Source organism: Ursus maritimus, unplaced genomic scaffold, assembly GCF_017311325.1.
Source record: "Ursus maritimus isolate PB19 unplaced genomic scaffold, ASM1731132v1 scaffold_4, whole genome shotgun sequence".
Taxonomy (NCBI): domain Eukaryota; kingdom Metazoa; phylum Chordata; class Mammalia; order Carnivora; family Ursidae; genus Ursus; species Ursus maritimus.
Window position 1 is genome coordinate 86,316,870 of NW_024426552.1, and position 20,971 is coordinate 86,337,840.

Genomic DNA, 20,971 nt, shown 5'->3' on the forward strand with positions numbered 1-20,971 from the left:
TGAAAGGGAGGTGGGTCAGGGGATGGGTTAAGTGGGTGATGGGTATTAAAGAGAGTACTTGTTTTGATGGGCACTGGGTGTTACAGGTAAGTGATGAATCACTAAATTCTAATCTTGAGACTAATATTATGCCATATGTTAACTAACTGGAATTAAAATAAAAACTTGAAACTGCCACACACACACACACACACACACACAAAATCAGTATTGCTGGAGTATACTGAGAATTGGCCAAAGATTAGGTTGGAGAATTAAATAAGCATCAGGTCATAAAGGACATTTTAAATTGTTTTGATGATTTGGAACTTTATATGAAGATATTGGGGAGACATTGAAGTCTTTTCAGAAGCAGTGAAATTCTAACAGATAATTTAAACTCTGTAGAGCTCAATTACTTAATTGCCTACTACTAGGTAATGCGATAAGGCATTATCTCAATATGAGTATTATGAACTACCAAACTTTTATGAGAAAAGTTAAAGAGCACATAATTCTTTTAAAGACAATTTCTCCACAATGAGCTTTAACCTGTACTTTTCAACAGAAATACATATGTTGTGTGTGTGTGTGTGTGTGTGTGTATCCTCACTTTAATAAATTGCAAACCCTGGTGCAGTAGCAGGATATCAAAAGAAAAGAAAAGCAGAAAAAAGTCAACATGCCTACCTTGACTTCTCTTTCAAGAAACTTCTTGAAATACATTTGAAAATCATTACTTTTGAATTCCTTTACCTCTCTCTAAATCAAAATTTAGCTCTGATCTCATTTCATTCTCTATTCCCTAAAGCACTCATCTTATGTCCTTTGATCTTGTAATACTTATTAAACTGTGTATATATTTCTCTTACATTTATTGTGTACATGAAAGTGTCCTAAATATGACCATATAAAGTTATAACCACACTTCACAGAAAGTTATACAAATGGAGAGACACACACAAAAAAATCTGTTTTCTATTTCTCCATGTTTTCCTCTTTCTAGACCTCTCAGAAAGGTACAGATATAACCATGGCCATTTTGTAAATGACATTGAAGAAGATATGAATCACACAGTTAGCCTTCTGTGCTGTTCTTGGAAGTATTTATTTTCCAGCTCAAAGAATGTGACCTTGATATTTTTTAATAGACAAGATGGTTTGCTGAAAGATTAAGAAAAATCATTTAAGAGCAGGTAAAGTATTCATAGTGCCTGTGGGTTATATCTACTTACAAGTTTCCAAAAACCAGAATATCTCATGGACTGTAATAATTCCCACATTTGGTCTGTACAGGCAATATAATGTAAGCAAAGGTCTGTACAGGCAATATAATGTAAGCAAAGGTCTGTACAGGCAAGGACCCTCAAAATCCAAAAAGGTATGGGAGGATTGAAACTGCCAGCAGCCCTGAGGCCATTTGGAAATTACTAGTAACATAAAGCTTTGGTTTTAATATTTTCACGTGCCCCACACAGGATGAGAAATCTGAATAGAGATACCAAACAACAAGCAAGCAAAGGAACAAGCAAGGCTTCTAGAAGGAAAACCCCTAGTGAAAGGATAAAATAGAAAAATAACTTTTCCTAAAATTGTTGTGTTAACTTTTTTTTTTTTTTTGAAAGTCTACCCTCCTATAAGTTTGTTAGCCAAATTTATACCACTCAAGTCTTCTGGAAATCTTTCATCTGAGAATATATTTTAAACAGTTTCTAAGTTGTTAGTTCCCTCAGGCACCTGGGAGAAACAAACATAAATCATACCAAAGATCTCAAAGAATTTCTTAGATAATGATTTTTTAAATTGCAAAATATATGGCTCGTTATTAAAAACAAACATTAATGATCAAAAAAGGGAACAAAAGCAATGAATATGCAAACACTTAAAATAGGAAAATTACCAAATACAGAAAATAAGTGATTAAGAATTAATAGAAGTGGAAGTGGACATCAATAGGGAGATTAAGGACTATAAACTATGGCTGGGCAAGTTGTCACCTAAAAGCTACTAGTCTTGCCTGTGGGTGACCCCCATCACGGAGCTGCTCTGCAGTGGTGACTTTGCGGACACCCGAAACTATAGGGAAAAACATCTTTTTGGCCAAAAGAGTAGAAAAAAAGAAGTCTGTGATCTTTGCGTGTGAGAAACTCCCATTTTTTTCTTGGTGCTTGTCCAGAGATGTCCCCAGTCATGCAGTACTACACTGAAGGGCACATGGCTATGACTCCAAAACAAAACAAAACAAAACAAACAAACAAACAAACAAACAAAAAAACCTATCTTTCAAGCTGGAGGATCAGGAAAAGCAACCTCTGGGATTCAGAATGTGGGTGCAGGGATCCCTTAATTCAGTGTATGAACCAACAGAAGTTCAGTTTACTTCTGATCTGTGCGTGTATGAGACAAACTCAAAGCAGTCTAGCAAAAGCTTTGAAACATGATGTGACATTAGAACCCAAGAAGCTGAAGACAACTCTCAGTGTCCACCTAACTGGGTAGATTGTTTGCAAAAACAAGACTCACCATCGTCAGAATATTTTTTTTTAAAGATTTTATTTATTTATTTGACAGAGACAGAGACAGCCAGCGAGAGAGGGAACACAAGCAGGGGGAGTGGGAGAGGAAGAAGCAGGCTCATAGCAGAGGAGCCTGATGTGGGGCTTGATCCCATAACGCCGGGATCATGCCCTGAGCCGAAGGCAGACGCTTAACCGCTGTGCCACCCAGGTGCCCCCATCGTCAGAATATTTGAACGGGACCCAGAGACTTCACAACATACCAAATATGTCTGAGACACAATCCAAAATTCATCAACATACAAAGAACAAAAACATTCTTAAAGGATAAGTTATCAAGGTAAAATATACACTCTTAAATGAAAGATAAGATAGAAATTGTCAGGAGAGAAATAGAAACCAAAAACAAACTCACAAATGGAAATGCAACAAAATATTTGCAATACCTGAATACTGCAAACTATAAAACACTACACAGGAAAATTAAAGAAGACCTAAATAACTGGAGAGATATATTTATGGTTTGAAAGATTCAATATTGTTGAGACGCCAATTCTCCCACAATTGAATATGCAAATATTCAATAGCCAAAATCCTTTTTTATAAGAGCAAACTTGGGTGACTTAAACTAACTGATCTCTAGAAGTACTCTAAATTTTGCTCTAAAGTGAGCCTGGTCTGTATGGTGACTAACATAACATAATAAAAAATCATTATTAAAAAAATAAAAATAAAATAAAGTGAGCCTGGTATTTAAAAAGTCAAGTATTTAGGTCAGTGGAAGAGAATTGGAAATCCACAAGTAGACTCTCACATATTTGGTGCTAGGAAAACTATATATTTGTATGTATAAAAATCAACTTTGCCTCTTACCTCACATGATATAGGGAAATTACTTTGAGATGTATCATTGACCTAATTTTGAAAAGATATGTGGATAACAAATAAGCACTTGAGAAGATACTCAGTACCATTAGTCATCAGGATATACAAACGTAAACCAAATAAGTATGTCTATATTCTCACTAGAAGAGTTGAATTTTTTTAACTGACAATAAGAAGTGTTGGTGAAGATATGTAGTAACTGGAACTCTCATGCACACAGGGGGAGTGTGAGATGATTGTACAATCATTTTGATAAACTTCTTGGTTAGAATATAAAGTTAAACACACACCTACCTTATTATAGTCCAGCCATTCTACTTCTAGATACTTCCTCATGAGAAACAAAAATACAATTTACCCTTGAAGAACACAGGAAGTTAAGGGTGCTCACTCCCAATCAGTTGAAAATCTGTGTATAAGTTTTGAGCTCCCCAAATCATAACTACTAATACCTTACTGTTGACCAGAAGCTTTTCTGATAACATGAACAGTCGATTAATATACATTTTATGTTATATGTATTATATGCTGTGTTCTTACAATAAAGTAAGCTAGAGAAAAAAAATGTTATTAAGAAAATCATAAGGGAAAATACATTTGCAGCACTGTACTGTACAAAATCTGTGCATAAGTGGGTCTGTGCAGTTCAAATCTGTTATTTAGGGGTCACTGTATCTAGGTCCACACAAGGACTTATACATAAACCTGTATAGGAAGTTTATACATAACAGTCAAAAAACATGGAAACAAACCAAATGGTTAAGGCTGAATGGATAAACAAAATGAAATATACTTAGCAATGAAAAGAATGAGCTACTGATAAATGTAATTGTATGTATGAATAGTGAAAACATGTTGAGTAAAAAAAAAGACAGACAAAAAAAGCATGCATGCTATATAATTCCATTATTTATGAAATTCTAGAAAGACATCAAGTCTGCCCAAATGAATTTATAAGCTGATTCTGGGTTTCTTAGTAAATGTATTAATGTTAAAAATGCTAAGACATTTAAAAAAAATGGAAACCTTGCTTTGTAGATACCATAGTATATTACATAGCTATAGATATTGAGATAGCATGATAATGGTCCACAAAGAAGAAAATAGATCAGTGGAATTTAAATAAATCCAGAAGTAATTTCAAGTAAATGTGAGATTGATAAATTATGAAAGTGACATATAATATCAAAAGTGAAAGAATACACTCTTTGCTAAGTTGCTCTACGAACAATTAAAAAAAATAGGAGTAAGAATGGAGTGTTGAAAAGGAAATAAAGTTATATTCCTGCCTCTCAGATTATACCAAGTGAGTTCCACCTCAATAAATTATGTAAATATTTTAAATAAAATATAAAATGATTAAATTTTAAAACTGGACCACTTTTAGAATTATTAAGGTCACAATGACTTTCCAACAATGAGAGAAACCTAAAATACAAAAGGGAAATTTGACAGCATAACATATAACAATATATCTTTTTTATGATAAAAGATAGCATAAATGATACTAAATGAAAAATGACAAGTTTGGAAACTTTTTTATTAAATTTGACAAAGTACATGTAAAGCCTATGAATAGTACCAAAAATCAATAGTGAAAATATGAAAAGCCGCAAAAAAATTTAATTAAAAAAAGGTCTGAAAATGTAGAAAAAGAGTCACCTAGATGTTAGGACAAAATCTAATTGTCTCTTCTTTCCTGAAATAATTCATAAATTCAGTAGTTGCTGAGGGATGTCAGGAAGCGTATACAGGTGAAAAGTTAAGACATTTTTGAAAAAATAAAAATAGTGTGGGAAATTACCTCACACATAAGTGAATGCCAAAAAGTGCTAGAAAGAATCAACCAGCTGTTAACATCGGTTCCTTTTAGTGGAGTAATTGGGATTGGGAGGGACAGGAAAAAGGGGCCTTTCTTTTTTAATCTTATGACAGAATTGTACTTGCTTGTTAGGTAGTTCTCATAGCTGAAAAAGCAGCAGCCTTTATAGATAGTGAATATACACCCCCCCCTTTTTTGTAAATTTACCACTACGTATCATGTAAATATTCTTTCTATAATCTCTCTTATGTGACCCTGAATTAACAGAAGCCAGGGCATGGCTGTGTGTGTGTATGTATCTCCAGATATTAGCTGTTAGTCTTCGTTTGTTTTAAATTTGTTGTTTCATTTTTCATCCTTGCTATTGTCTCCACATAATATATTTTCCATCCAAAAATGGCCACGGATTTGTACTGGATCTCTTCAGTTTCCAGTTCCTTCTTTGCTGCTCCTCAAAATAAATTTCTGGGTCTTTTTTGGTTTTAAGGACTTACTGCCATTCATGACAGACAAGCACAAAGGTTAAAATTATTTTAAGTATATTCGTACATATTATATATGTGTGTGCATGTGTAGGAATATGTGTGTGCATGTCTATACAGACAAATTATTGAGTATAGATAGATATTTAAATGAGACGGCAAGGTTTCAAACAATTTAACTGTTGCCAGTTATCCGTGGTATTTTTGGTGACCAGTGCTTCGATCTTGTGACTTACCAAATCATTTTTTTGCTTACCTCCCTACTTTTGTTTAGGTCTACCGGAAAATCCCAGATCAAAGACATCTGAAGCAGGTCTGATAACATAAGAAGGGGAATATGAATGGACCAAGGATGTTTCTTAACGTGGTTGCACAAATGTTTTCTCTGGGACTGTAAATTAATTCTTTTATTTCATTTTTATGTTAATCTATATTCAAGTTTAAAAGGGAAATTTCTTCATAAACTTGGGAACAAAAAGCCATATACTGCCACAGGATTTTAGTCACAGTTTGGATGCAAATTTAAGATCCATGGGGCGCCTGGGTGGCACAGCGGTTAAGCGTCTGCCTTCGGCTCAGGGCGTGATCCCGGCGTTGTGGGATCGAGCCCCACATCAGGCTCCTCCGCTATGAGCCTGCTTCTTCCTCTCCCACTCCCCCTGCTTGTGTTCCCTCTCTCGCTGGCTGTCTCTATCTCTGTCGAATAAATAAATTAAAAAAACTCTTAAAAAAAAAGATCCTATTTATAACAAATGCAGCTCTTCTCTATCTTTTGAGGATCGATAGCTAAGAACTGAGGTTACTTAGTAAATAAATAAATAAATAAATAAATAAATAAATAAATAAATAAATAATGCCTTCATGCCAAGAGAAGAGAAAAGGAGATTATGATAGGATGTACTAACACAGGTTTTCATTAGTTCATTTAATGGTGTGGAATGAGAAACTGAGTTTCATATAATATACATAATTAGGCCCTGTAATTTTAAAAGAAACTGGACCAGAGTCAGCACCACATTTATAGTGTAATCAACTATTTGGTTTTAGCTAAACAACATCATCTGTTAGAGCAGATTAATATTTTTACTTTTTTTTTTTTTAAAGATTTTATTTATTTATTTAACAGAGATAGAGACAGCCAGCGAGAGAGGGAACACAAGCAGGGGGAGTGGGAGAGGAAGAAGCAGGCTCATAGCAGAGGAGCCTGATGTGGGGCTCGATCCCAGAACACCAGGATCACGCCCTGAGCCGAAGGCAGATGCTTAACGACTGAGCCACCCAGGCGCCCCAATATTTTTACTTTTAATTCAATTTTGAATATTAAACATTTTATATTTATTTTGTAATTTTATTTCTGTAATTCTTTAAAACTGTAAGTATGAGCTTGCAATTCATTTGAGGTTTATACGTACTCACATAAAGTTTATCCAAAATGATTTAAGTTAAATGTAAGAGTCCTTGGGGTGTCTGGGTGGCTCAGTCCCTTAAGCTCCAGCTCAGGTCATGATCTCAGGGTCATGAGATCCAGCCTCACGTCAGGCTCTGGTCTCTGTGCTCAGTGTGGAATCTGCTGGAGATTCTCTCTCTCCCTCTGTCCCTCCCCAGCCTGTGCTCGTGTGTGCACCCTCTCTCTCTCTAAAATAAATAAATTAAATATTTAAATAAATAAATAGATAGATAGATAGATGATAGATAGATGAATAAATAAATACATGTAGGAGTCCTTAAGAAGTCCTTTTCAAATGGATCTGCACTTATACCTCAGAAACACTGCTTAGGTGGTTCTTTAACTTAGTATGTCTTCAATCAACCATCATATTCTTCTACTTGACATTTATTTCCCACTTTCAATAGTGTACTGGAGACCCAACCTGAATTTTGCAATACTTCATAATGCGAGGGATGATCCTAACTGCTTCTGTGAAGATTGAATGCAGTCATAAAAACTTTCCACTCAATAGCATTCAGCTTAACCACTTAAGGTATGCACAATAAGTATGGCAGTGTATTAAAAATAATAATAAAAAGAAGGATTTTAAATGTGCTTTCCATATTTTTTAAACAAGAAGAAATCAGGAAAATTTATTGTGATGCACAATGTTCAAACTGAATGAAGGATCGATGATTAAGGAATGAGTACGCATTTTCTTGTCGAAAATCAGTAAAATAGGCCATTGTGAAATTGATTTATTAGGGATCTTTCATATTAATAATTTTTATTTGTCTAAAATAGTTTATTTCTGTACAGAGTTGGAAAGAAATGTTTTAATTTAAGTGTTTTAAAAGTAACCTTATTTTAAATGTTATCTATATTCATATCTATATAATATAAATATATCATATTTATATCTATATAAATCTATATTAAGATTTAAAAATTATAAAACTTTTAAATCCTACAGGACAAAAATTTTAAATCCATCATTTTAAGTTTTCCAAATTTCATAGTTAGTTTAAAAAAATATCAAGGGCACCAATGTTCTCATTTGCCATTAGAAACATTAGGAAAACAACTAGTTTCATCTACAAAGCAATATGAGTTATCACTATCATTCAATTTAAAAATGTAATAAGCAAAAATATGAGAGAAAAAGGTCAATCCTTTCTATCGAATAAACTTAGCTTCATGAACAATTTACTATATTATTTTTTATTTTTCTCTTTGGGAGAGAAATGGTGAAAATTGATACCCTTGCCCACTAAAAGACTTCTGAGGAACTATTGGAGTAAGTAGCCCCACACAATTAAATAGCAGCTTCACAGATTCTAGATGACTTTCTTAATCAAAATCCCAGAATACACAGCAAGGCTAGCTATCTAGTGACCATTTTTCTCCCAGGGTTAATAAAAGATCTGTAATATCTTTGCTGAGGTACAACCGACTACATTTAGAATTAGTGTTAGGGGACCATGTGTAGCCTTTTGACCTTTGCTGTCATTAAAATATATTTTAATTTAAAGTTATTTTATTTTATAGCATATTTTAGTGTAGGAATTTTCTTTTGATTTTAAAAATCTTGGAAAACATTTTATAGAACTTTCAGAAAGAATTATACAAAATAAAGACATAAAAACTTTTACTTTACCCATGATTTTTACTCTTCAAATACACATGAATAGTAATCCCATTATTTCCTCCCATGCTGAACATTTTAAAATGTGAAATTAAAATCATCAATAAAATAAAAGTCTTTATCATTCTTTGTTAATATTTTACGGCAAAACGTGTGTAAATATTTCTCGCTATCTTAAGTGCTTTCCTTGCTTCACTAGCTTAGCTTCGGTTTAAGCAAAGTTTTCATACGAGCAGTATCTAATAGACTTACAGATACAGAGCACTTGTTAAAAATTCATGCTGGCCAGAATACAAGAAGGTCAGAAAATGCCTTTGAATTTATGCCATGGTCTTTTCGATAATTCATTCAGGTTTTAAAAGGGAAATTCCTCATTAAGTAAGGGACCTAATGCTTATTAATTTATATGTTTAAGCAAGGGACACCACTAATTCATTTATTAAATATCAAAGACCATATGTTTTCACCCCTTGTCCTTGCTTATTGATTAATTGCCTTAAGCCAATATAGATGAAAGCAGGGGGAAAAAATACAGTAACCTAGGTAGGTTTCTGATCTCATTTTTTAACCTAATGAAAGATGGCACGTCTTTGCATTTCTGTGCAAAAGCCCAGATGCTACGGTTTAAAATGAGTTTTCTTGTGTAAGTGTGAATTTTTCAATACTTGAGAAGTGGGATGCAATCATTTCGATGCAATGGAGATGATATGAAGAAGTGGAGGAAATGAATGTTATGGAAGCAGTAATCAACTATGGAACGTCAGACAGTTCCCCAGATTTAACACATTCCTCGTGGATACAGTTAATGCATCCGAACATGTTGCTCAAAGCATGCTGACTGGAGCCAATAGATGTTCAGGAGACGAGGCAGGGAGGTGGAGGGGGAAGAGTTTGGTCAAATCAGGCGGAGAAATATTGGGTAAAACATAAGCAGATTAGATAAATGATAGGTAGCGAGCGAGAGAGAGAGAGAGAAATAGAGAGAGATAGAGATAGAGATGTACAGATACACACACACACACACACACACACACACGCACACACATTTCTTTCCTGGAAGCTTGGCAGGTTTTGCCTTTGTTTTTTGTTTGTTTTGTTTATGTTTATCAGTTAGGTTATTTTCATTGCGAGCAAGAGAAAGACATTGCCTAAATTAAGCAGAGTTGGAATATAATTAAAATATATCTTGTATTTCACAGAATTGACAAGGATGGAGAATAAGTTTGGAAAATACAGAAGCCAGTACTGGGGTAAGAAGAATTTGTGAAAAATGCTGTCAGGAAACTACCAAAATGCATGAGCTCCAGTTGTCCTTTGGTTGACTGTTTCAGCCCTTGAGGCATTCGGTTAAGTTTCAAACTCTAGGAGATAGGCTTCAACTGGGTTGAAGGTTCAATTGGGCATTTTAGTTTGGGTTACCTGTTCACCCCTTTTAGAAATAAAGGGCTCGCTTATTTACAATTCCATCAGGCCTGCACATAACAGAGGAGAAGTAACTGTAGAAAATAGATCAAGGTGCTGTTTTCCAAAGGAGGGGAATTCTGGATAACCTTAACTATAAAAAAGCTCACTACAACATGGGATTCCCAAGAATATTTTTATAGGTGTTGCTTCTTATTTGACATCGAAACTTTATCTTTATTTGCTTTTATTTTTTTCAGAGCATCCATATGACAAGAAATGTTTTAAGCTATTGCCTGGGGGTAGTGCTGCCTTAGAAGCGCAGGTCCTGTGATCGCACTGCACTGTCAGAGGACACATTTACCTACAATGAATCACTGCTGTTTTTACAAAAGGTCTCCTCCAGGTCCAAGTCTTTGGATACCTGTTTTGGGGTATAGCATCAGAATGCACATGTGTAAGTGGGTAGGAGAGTGAAATTGTCTTTGTCAACTTGGGCAGCTGTAACAAAATACCACAGACCGGACAGATTCAAAAACATGCTATTTCTCACAGTTCTGGAGGCCGAAAAGTCAGAGGTCAAAGTGTGACCACATTTGGTGTCTCCTGAGGTATGGCTTCTTGCCTTATTATAGGCAACTGCCTCCTCCTCAATGTGTCCTCAGATGCCCTCTCCTCAGTGTATGACCAGACAGAACTCTTCATGTCTCCTCTTCTTTTTATAAGGGCACCAATCCCGTCATGAGAGCACCATTTTTGTGACCTCATCTAAACTTATTTTACCTCTCAAAGGCCCCCCTTCAAATACCGTCACACTGGTGATTCAGGTTTTAGGATGAATTTGGGAGGAATGAACATTCAGTCCTTGACAGAAATGGTCTTTATTTTTTGTAAGAAAGCAAACGGAGATTCCTTTTATAGGCTCTTTTACCAAATATGTATCTTCTAAACTTTTAAAATAGTCAAAAGAAGACATGATAGTATAACAACGATGACAGCAGCGGTAGCTAAGATTTGTTGAGCATTTTCCATGTTCTAGGCCTGTCTTAAGCACTTTACTTTCATTATTCTATTTAATTATCACAAATCCAATACAGGATATACTATTACTAATATTCTAATTTTACAGATGAGAAAATATGAACAAAAAAGTAGCATGCCCAATCACATAACTAATAAGGGAGAGAGCCACAGAAGGACTTTATGCTTTCTCATTCCTTTATTTAAATAATATAGTGTGAAAATCTACTACAGAGTTTCACTGGAAAAAACTTTGGCTAAATGAGTGTTTATTAAAGTAACAGAAAAAAATACCTCATCTAACTGTGCGTAAAAATTGTTATGGCTTTTGGCATATATTTCTGTTCACCTGATTTATTAGCCTTTAAAAATATGCAAAATTAAATATGTGCAACTGACACCTCTGTAAAGATTATGGTTAATTCATTTTATAATCACATCTCAGGCATTTTATGAGAGCTGGATGACTTAAAATCTGATGTGGGATATAGATCTTTCACTCACTCAATTTGATTATGGTCAGGAGGTCCTGAGCCATGGAAAGAACATCTATTTCCTGCTTAGTTTTCTAAGGCAATATTTATACGTAGTTATCCACAATTTGAAGAGATTTTTTTTTTTGGTAGGGAAATGCCAAAGCTTATTTCTCTTTTGCAGCATGTTTACAGACTTCGAAAATAAATGGAAGTCATTAAGGAGTTCTTCTCAACAATCTTGTATTTCATTCGTTCAAAGAAAGAAGAACTTGCTTAAGGCTATCATTTCTAAAGCTAGTTTTGTGACAGACTAATATATTCTAATAGGACTTAAAGCACTCCTTCAGCTGTCAAATATAACCTGTTATAAGATGGTATAAGATGTACTTTTTACCTTTTATATATACATACATGACTCCTGGTTCAAGTTCAGTTGCTAAGATTGAATTGCTTATGATTTGAGAATTGACAATGTATATTAAATATTTCTTGCAAGGTAGAAAACACAGTTCTCCATTTTTCATAGTCTGTGGCCATATGAAATAGAATATAGGAGAATGGTCATAAAAATATATAAATTGGCATATATAACTTTTGTTCAAGGAAAACCAACTGCTCATATTGGAGAAGGATTAGAAGTCCCTTCTTGTGATTTCATTTCTGATATTAAGTACCTTCATAATCTTAAATTGCTTGCTCTTCTGAACTGTGTTAAATAAATTCTGGAACTGTAAGGAAGCTAATAGGAAACACCGTCCACTGTTCACTGCACTGCCAGCACCCAAACCTTCACTGTTTCTCGAAAGAAGTCCCCTTCCTCTGGTTAAGAATTTCTAGTTGTAAGAGAGCCCTTACCTTAAGGACAGGACATTTCATTGCATGTGAACAATTTGAGGCTTGATCTGAAGGTAAATCTCAGCTAACAAAATATTTTCTAGTGTGTTCACCATACCCACACAAAAATGTATCAAAAATTCTCTGGCATGAGAGCCCTTCAAATATTTAAAGACAATTATCATGGACAACTGTCATGGATTCTTCACACACATTTATTTTCCATGTTAAAGGTTTCTGGCTTATTGAATCTTTTTTTTTTTTTCCCCCAAACATCACCACACTTCAAAATCCCTTTTTTTTTTTGTTTGTTTAATAATATTAAACAAACAAAAAAAAAATGGCATTCACAATTTCAAGTCCAGTCTAGTTTGAGCAGAGTGAGAATAATACATATTCTGATATGGAGACTAAAAGTCTTTTAATGCCTCTAAACTTACATGAGGGAGGGTTGTTTTGTTTTGTTTTGTTTTGTTTTTAGTAGCCACAATACTCCAATGGTTAACAATGAACATGCGAACTGCTAAATTCCTACATATTTTAACACATGAATGGCTAAACCACAAGACCACTATCTTGTACTTTCATAGTCAAATCTTTAACTCAAGATCCAGGAGTCAGCTTTTTTTCCTCTATTAAACAGTATCATTACCATTCTAGTAATAAGAGTATTTTAAAAGTAGACTATTGTCATGCCAAATATTATAAGGGTTCTTAATATCATGACACAGTAATTTTTAAAAGTCATACTCCTAGTCACATCACTAATAAAGATTCTTTAACTGCCAAAATGGAGAATTAAACTGTATAGAGTACATCACATCACACACACACATACACACACACACACACACACACACAATACAGCTTTAGATATACTTTGGGTAATAGCTTAACAAAATAGAAAGGGACACCTGGGTGGTTCAGTCAGTTAGCCTTCTGCCTTCAGCTCTGGTCACGATCCTGGGGTCCTGGGACTGGGTCCTGTTTGGGCCCCTTGCTGAGGGGGGAGGCTTCTTGTCCCTCTGCCATTCCCCCTGCTGTGCTTTCTCCCTCCTGCTCTCTCTCTCTCTGACAAATAAATAAATAAATAAATAAAATCTTTTTTTAAAAGATAAAAAATCAGGGGTGCCTGGGTGGCTCAGTTGTTAAGCGTCTGCCTTCGGCTCAGGACGTGATTCCGGCGTTATGGGATCGAGCCCCACATCAGCTCCTCTGCTGGGAGCCTGCTTCTTCCTCTCCCACTCCCCCTGCCTGTGTTCCCTCTCTCGCTGGCTGTCTCTCTCTGTCAAATAAATAAATAAATCTTTAAAAAAAAAAGATAAAAAATCAAACTACTCTTATCATGTAGCACTCTTTAAAAAAAAATCTTCCTGCAATATAATCAAGATTTCTTAAATGTCTAGCTGAAATCCGCATTCAGCATGTCTGTGATCTTGCCTAAATTATTAGTTGGCAAATTTTATGAAAAAATAAAATGACGTTGTATCTCAGTATTAGATAATTCATTTTCTGAGTACCCTCAAAAATTTGCTAATATTCTCTATTAAGTGTGCTGTTCTGAAACAGAGTTTCTCAATCCTGGCAGTATATTAGAATCACCAGGGAGTTTGGAGAATATACTGATGGCCAAGCCCACCGGATTAACCGAATCTGAATCTCTGCTGGAGGGCCCTGAGAACTGATAAAGTTTAAAAATTCCCCAGGTGATTCTGATAGTTTATTAGCGAATTTTTGCCCAAGCAAAGCACAATAGCTCTGGTTGACTTTAGCCAAACTTCAAATTATTCATGTTGTACACTGACTTAAATATTAATTGAATAAAGGATATTAATTAAAAGATATTGAGTCATTCCCTTTTCTTTTTTTTTTTAAGATTTTATTTATTAGAGAGAGAGACAGAGAGAACGAGAGAACGGATGGGGGGAGGAACAAAAAAAGAGGGAGAAGCAGGCTCCCTACTGAGCAGGGAGCTGGGCTACAACTCAGCTGGGTTCCAGGACCCTGGAATCATGACCTGAGCCGAAGGCAGACTCTTAACTGACTGAGCCACCAAGCACCATTCCCTTTTCAATTATGAAATTATATTCCATCAAGAAGGATGTCTCCATTTGGTATTAGTGTTTATTTAACACTTTTTAGTAACACTTGCTGATATTCTTATTTTTTAAAAAAAGATCTCAGACACAGAGTTTTGGCAGACAGAAGCATCTAGAAAGAGTTTTAAAATGTGGTTTTAAAATTCATCATAATATTTCTGTTAGTAGTGACACTTGGTTTCTGTTTGCAGAAGTAACCAAAACACCCTTGGTAAAACAAATACGACCAAACTAACAAGAGTTCGCTCCTTGGCCAGTTGCAGGTATAGACTACCACTGGGTAGAGTTGTCACACAAAGGAAATTTTATCAGCAGCACATAAGTACATCACAGGGAATAATTTCCAAAGCCCTGACTCCCCAGGCAGGGACGAATGCAATTCTTTTATTTAGGGTTAGGATGAATATTCAGAAAGGGAAAATTTGTCATCTATATAGAGCTGGGCATAAGGTCTTGCATGTGTCTTAAGGAAACATGACTCTGCATACATTGTATGTTACGTGTACTTGTATGTTCCTTCTTAGGCAGAGACTTTAACATTATAATGAAGCAAAGGTAACTGTCAGTCAAGAGGACGGGGCTACGGTCATGGGGTCCTGGGCTCCTTATCTCAGCTAAGGAATCCAGGGTCTTGCTTATTATTTTTTTTCTTTTTTTTTTTCTTAAGGGTAGGGGACGGTGGGAGGGAATAGTGGGAGGGGAGCAGCAGAGGGACAGGGAGGGAGAGAATCTTAAGCAGGCACTACACCCAGCAAGGGGCCCAGGGAGGGGCTCCATCTCAGGACCCTGAGATCATGACCTGAGCTGAAGTCAAGAGTCAGTGGCTTAATCGACTGAGCCACCCAGGCACCCTGGGTCTCGCTTACTTTTGAAATTGCATTGGGAGTTTTTACCACTGATTTGCTGTCTCTGATATGGTTAGTTAGACTTTTGTCAGTCTCTGTGTTCCGTTAAAATCCTTAACTACTGATATTTTTGCATTTCTTTGTAATTCTTACACCTCCTAGGAAGTTCAGCAAGAAGTATGCTTGGGCAAGTAGGACATAGATCCCAGAAGATAGCTGGCAGCCTACAAGGACTTCTCAGTGTCAGGGAAGTTGTGTCTGTCTTTTTCTGGGGACCATTAACTCTGCTTCTGCAAATACTGATAGTACACAGAAATGGCCAAAGTCCTGACAGTTGTGCAATGGACCGATGGCAGGAAGTAGTAGTCTGGAGTACTAGAGTCTATCAATTTATCTCTTCTTTTAGAAATATCAGGATGACACTTCTCAGGTCTTCTTTCTTTAGGTTTCTCAAAATTGCATTCTGAATTATCTGAAGTACTACTTAGTAAACTTGAGTCATTCATCACCTAGGGCTGGAAACAAAACTTTGAGGTTTCTGCTGGTTCTTGCTTAGCTTCTTGTCTCCCATGTTGGTTTTCAATGTCCTTGGTCATCAGGTTTTAGCTCAGCATATTAAACATTGATTTTAGTTTTGTTCCAATTCAATTAGCTTCTTAATCATGTTTGATATTTTTTTAAGTTAAATTGGAGTAGTAATTAGCCTTCCCTAATTACAAGTTTGTGTTTTCTTGTGTTCAAACCCAGCACTAAATGTAAAAATTCTTTTTAGTATTATTCTCAAAATCTGTATTTTAGAGTTTTGTGTACCCTAAGTGTATTTCTCCATTTTAAATAGAATCTTTTTAATTGATCACTTTATTAAATTTTAGTTAATTATTCATAGGATTTAATATCTGAAAAGAAGTCTTAGATATTAAATCCTATCTTTAAGATCATCCTATCAAGTATTCTTAATTTACAGGGAAGGAAATGAAAGCTAAGAAAATAGTAATAAATAAAAGCTACTATTTACTCCACACTTACCATTACAAGTATTTTACTAAGTGTTTTAATTTTATTATTATACCCAATACTCACAAAAATATTATGAGGCAGATATCATTTTTAATCCTTCTTTTAGATAAAATAAAGAGGTTCATTAAGATAAACTGCACAGGTAATTAGCTAGTAGTTGGTGGATTGAGAATTTTTTCTTGTTTTAATTTCTGCTCTAATCTTTATTATCCCCTTCTTTTTGCTGGCTTTAAGCTTTGTTTGTTGTTATTTTTCTAGCTTCTTTAGGTGTCAAGTTAGGTTGTTTATTTGAGATTTTTCTTTTTTGAGGTAGGCCTGTATTACTCTATTATTTCCCTCTTAGGTCCACTTTTGCTGTATCCCAAAGATTTTGGACCAATGTGTTTTTGTTTTCATTTGTTTCCATGTATTTTTTTTTAAATTTCTTCTTTGATTTCCTGGTTGTCTCATTCATTGTTTAGTAGCATGCTGTTTAACCTCCATGTATTTGTGTCTTTCCAAATTTTTTCTTGCGGTTGACTTCTGGTTTCATAGTGGTCAGAAAAGATGCATGGTATGATTTCAATCTTTTTTATTTGTTGAGGCCTGATTTCTGATCTAATATGTGATCTATTATGGAGAATGTCCCATGTGCACTTGAAAAGAATGTGTATTCTGCTGTTTTAGGATGGAATATTCTGAATATATCTGTTAAGTCCATCTGGTCCAATGTGTCATTCAAAGTCATTGTTTTCTTGTTGATGTGGATTGAGAATTTGAATCCTACTCTGTTATTCTGTAACTCCAGCTCATGACTACTAGAGTTCTTCCACCTCAATATTATAAAAGGCTGTAGCTAAAACAGAGCTATATACTAGTCCTACTGAATCCAAATCTGGCATTTTTATTTATTATTACTATTATTTTTAAAGATTTTATTTATTTATTTGACAGAGAGAGAGACAGCCAGTGAGAGAGAGAACACAAGCAGGGGGAGTGGGAGAGGAAGAAGCAGGTTCCTAGAGGAGGAGCCTGATGTGGGGCTCGATCCCAGAACGCTGGGATCACGCCCTGAGCAGAGGGCAGACGCTTAACAACTAAGCCACCCAGGCACCCCCAAATCTGGCATTTTAAAGTATAAACATTGCTTTCCAGTTTCAATGGGGAGCTTCACATATAGCCAGGATACATTGTTTTGATGTTTCCCCCTTTTTTTCTCATTATAGCAATTTGTAATTTTAAAAAACTAATCTCACATATTCATGGAGCTATGTTATTACCTAGAGCAGGCCTTTTCAACCTAAATTCTATTGAGATTTTGTGCTGTATTATTATTTGTTGGAGCAAGGCTCAAGGGGGCAGTTCTGTACATTGTAGGATGTTTAGTATTATTCCTGACCTCTGCCCACTAGATGCCAATAGTGTCCCAAAGTTGGGACAATCAAAAATATCTTCAGACATTGGCAAGTGTCACATTGGGGTAGAATTGCCCCTGGATTAGAACCACTGCTTTACAAAATTCAGGTCACAGGGTCATACCTTTTTTCCTTTCCCAAAAGCTGTTTCCTATCTTCCCAAATCCTTGATGATAGTGTCAACCACATTCTATTCTTTAGCAAAAGTCTTGATAGATTTTTAGAAGGTGTGATAAACTTTTTTAAAAGTTATTATTATTTATAACATCCTTTTCTCTATTTTTTCTCCATATAGGATATTACATCTTCATAAAAACATCCTCCATCTTCTTCCTAAAATATTTGAGAGATAATTATTTTCAAGGCAATTCAAAAATTGATCACATATTGAGTTTTCTTAAAATGGAATTCCTTTTAAACCCTATTACTCAGACTTTGCCAGTTTGCTTATTTTGTAACCTTTAGTAGGAAGTCACTGTGGTTGGACAGGCAGATGTAGTGTATTTCCAAAATAAAATGCCTTCAGTATTTTTTTTTCCTAAGTGATTTTCCCTTTAGGTGAATTTACAAATAATTATCCATAATCTTGACATAAAATCCTACTCTTTTCTTTGCATTAGGATTGTTACTCCTAAGGACGGTATAGCTTTCATTATAACAATTTAGATCTACATCCCATGCCATGTTTGCCTTCTTTACATTAAGATCTTATATTTACCTTATTATACTTAACCTCAGTATTATTATTTAGAAATCTTAAGATGTTAAGTTGAACTCTAAATGTATTTACTGGTTTTTCCTTAGAAATAGTAGATATCTATACCACTGGTTTTCCTCTCCATGTTTTACTTGATATGCATCATTTCATTTATTGACCTTTCTTCATGGCAATTGCTTTCGCTCTTGAGATTAAGAATCTTGTTGATCATGTCAGTGAATGTCCTGAAAAATACGTCCTCTGCAGACCCATGAAATGCACTTTGTCACTGCAGGAGCTAGTGATTTTGTTAGCATAATTATGTCCAAAAGAACCAAATCCTGTTCTTTGATGTCATTTATACAACCAGCTGTTCATTTCTCATATCTTCATTTCTATTCCAAAGGTATGACCTTCAAAGGGGGAAAAAAGATGAACACACCACCTGGACTCCATTCCCTTCAGTTCCCTACATAATACTTGAAAACCAGTAATGACAGACTCTAGGGTTTTTTTAAGCTCCAGTATAAGTCTCCTGTGTTTCAGCCCAATTGGGTAAAAGGTTAGTGGGTTTTTTGTTCCTAATCCTGGGGAAAATCTCTCTCGCATATTAGTCACATGTTCTGAGAAGATAGCCCATTTGCCCATCAACTGATTAGCCTTGAGCCTGTTTGCTCTGGAAAAGAAATCGGCAATCTTCATATTTGATCTCTTCTCATAAGTATTTTCAAGCCTAACCAAATTTCCAGTTTTGAGTTTTTATGTGAAATATGGAATATTATGTGTTCAGAAAAGCCATATTTACTCTTGGTAGAAATATTTTTAGAAGGTATAGGATTTCAGTGATTAAAAGAGAAATCCTCTCTGTCAATATCTTGACATTCTTTCATTTCCTTCCACCTACTGAGTAGCTTCCTTTTCAGGGGCTTGCTTTTTGAAATATTTCTCCATCCTCTCTGAATAAACTGACCCCAAGTAATTGTTTAACAATGTCTCTTCCTTTTTCTTTTTTTTTTTTTTAATAAGTAGTGTTTCCAACTTCATATTGGAGACAAACAGTAAGAAAAAGTTAACATATCCAATAAGTCCTTTGAAATGGTTCCTTACTGGTCTTTGCTTCCATATACACAGCTTCTCCAGAATACTTTCTTTTCTTCATTCATTTTGCATGTATTTGTAGAGTGGTGACTATTTCCATTACTGTTCTGAACCCTGAGGATTTGGCTGAGAACAACATAACAAGACATGTGTGTTTACATGTAAGAGGAGGCAGACAGAGGGTAAAATATAAGTTGATACATACCATAATTTCACTTAGTGATGAATAAAGCAGGATAACGTTTGGTAGAAAAGTGTCAGGGTCCCTGGATGCTTGCGAAAGCTGCCTTGAAGATAACCTGGGCAGTTCTGACTTCCTGATGACTTTCGTAAATGCACTAACATGCTGACCAGTATACACCTTTCCCAATTCTAGAATGGCCACTTCTCCTTGAATATCAGTAAAAAACTCAAATTGGAGCTGAATTTGTTATATGTTTATTTGCTTACTATTCCTGAGAGCTGTGCCAATGTTGGAATAGATATAAAATTCATGCATATTTAGACATGGAGTAAGTGTCCCAGTCATTAAGAAAATAAACTTAGGTATCAGAAAAAAACACTTTGATTTCCCTGGTGTCTACATAGTAGTTGTGAGTTTGAACAAATGTCCTTACTTCTTGGAGCCTTAGTTTTCTCTCCTATAAATTAGAGCAATATACCGAGAAATCTATGTCACAGATTTAGAGTGAGAATAAAATGTTGTATCTAACCTAAAGCTCATAACTGAGTACCTAGCATATAGTAGACAAAAATATAGGTTATCTCTTATTTATACATTTTTGTTATGATACTACCTTCATCTAGAAAATTTCTAAGAAATATTTACTTGTAGTAACAATAGCACTTTGATTATCTAGCACAGTCCCAGATTCATAAATTGTATTCCTTTTTAAAACTAGTAAGCCTGGCTTAGTTTCCTTTGGTTTTGTTTGAAAAATATTAATAAATTATAGATATCCCCAATACACTGTGTTCTGTATATTGATAAACAGGCCTTGCTTTTCCCATTTTCTTGGCTGGCAATACTATCTTCTGTACAGATGATTTAGAGGCCAGATGCAGAGCAATTTGAGATGTAGATGCCCCCTACTGTGAAGCAATTATTGCCCTAGAGGATCTTATCCTGCCTGGTTATAATTTTATTACAAAGCAAACAAAGTTTTTACTGTGGAATATTTATCAACCTGTAGCAACAGAATCATTATGGATGCAAATCTATATGACCATATTGGTAGACATGTTGTAATGGTTTGCATCATAGCATTCATGGCAACAAATAAAGTCTAAAATTTTCTCCAACCACATTTATTATTGATAGAAGCTTATTTG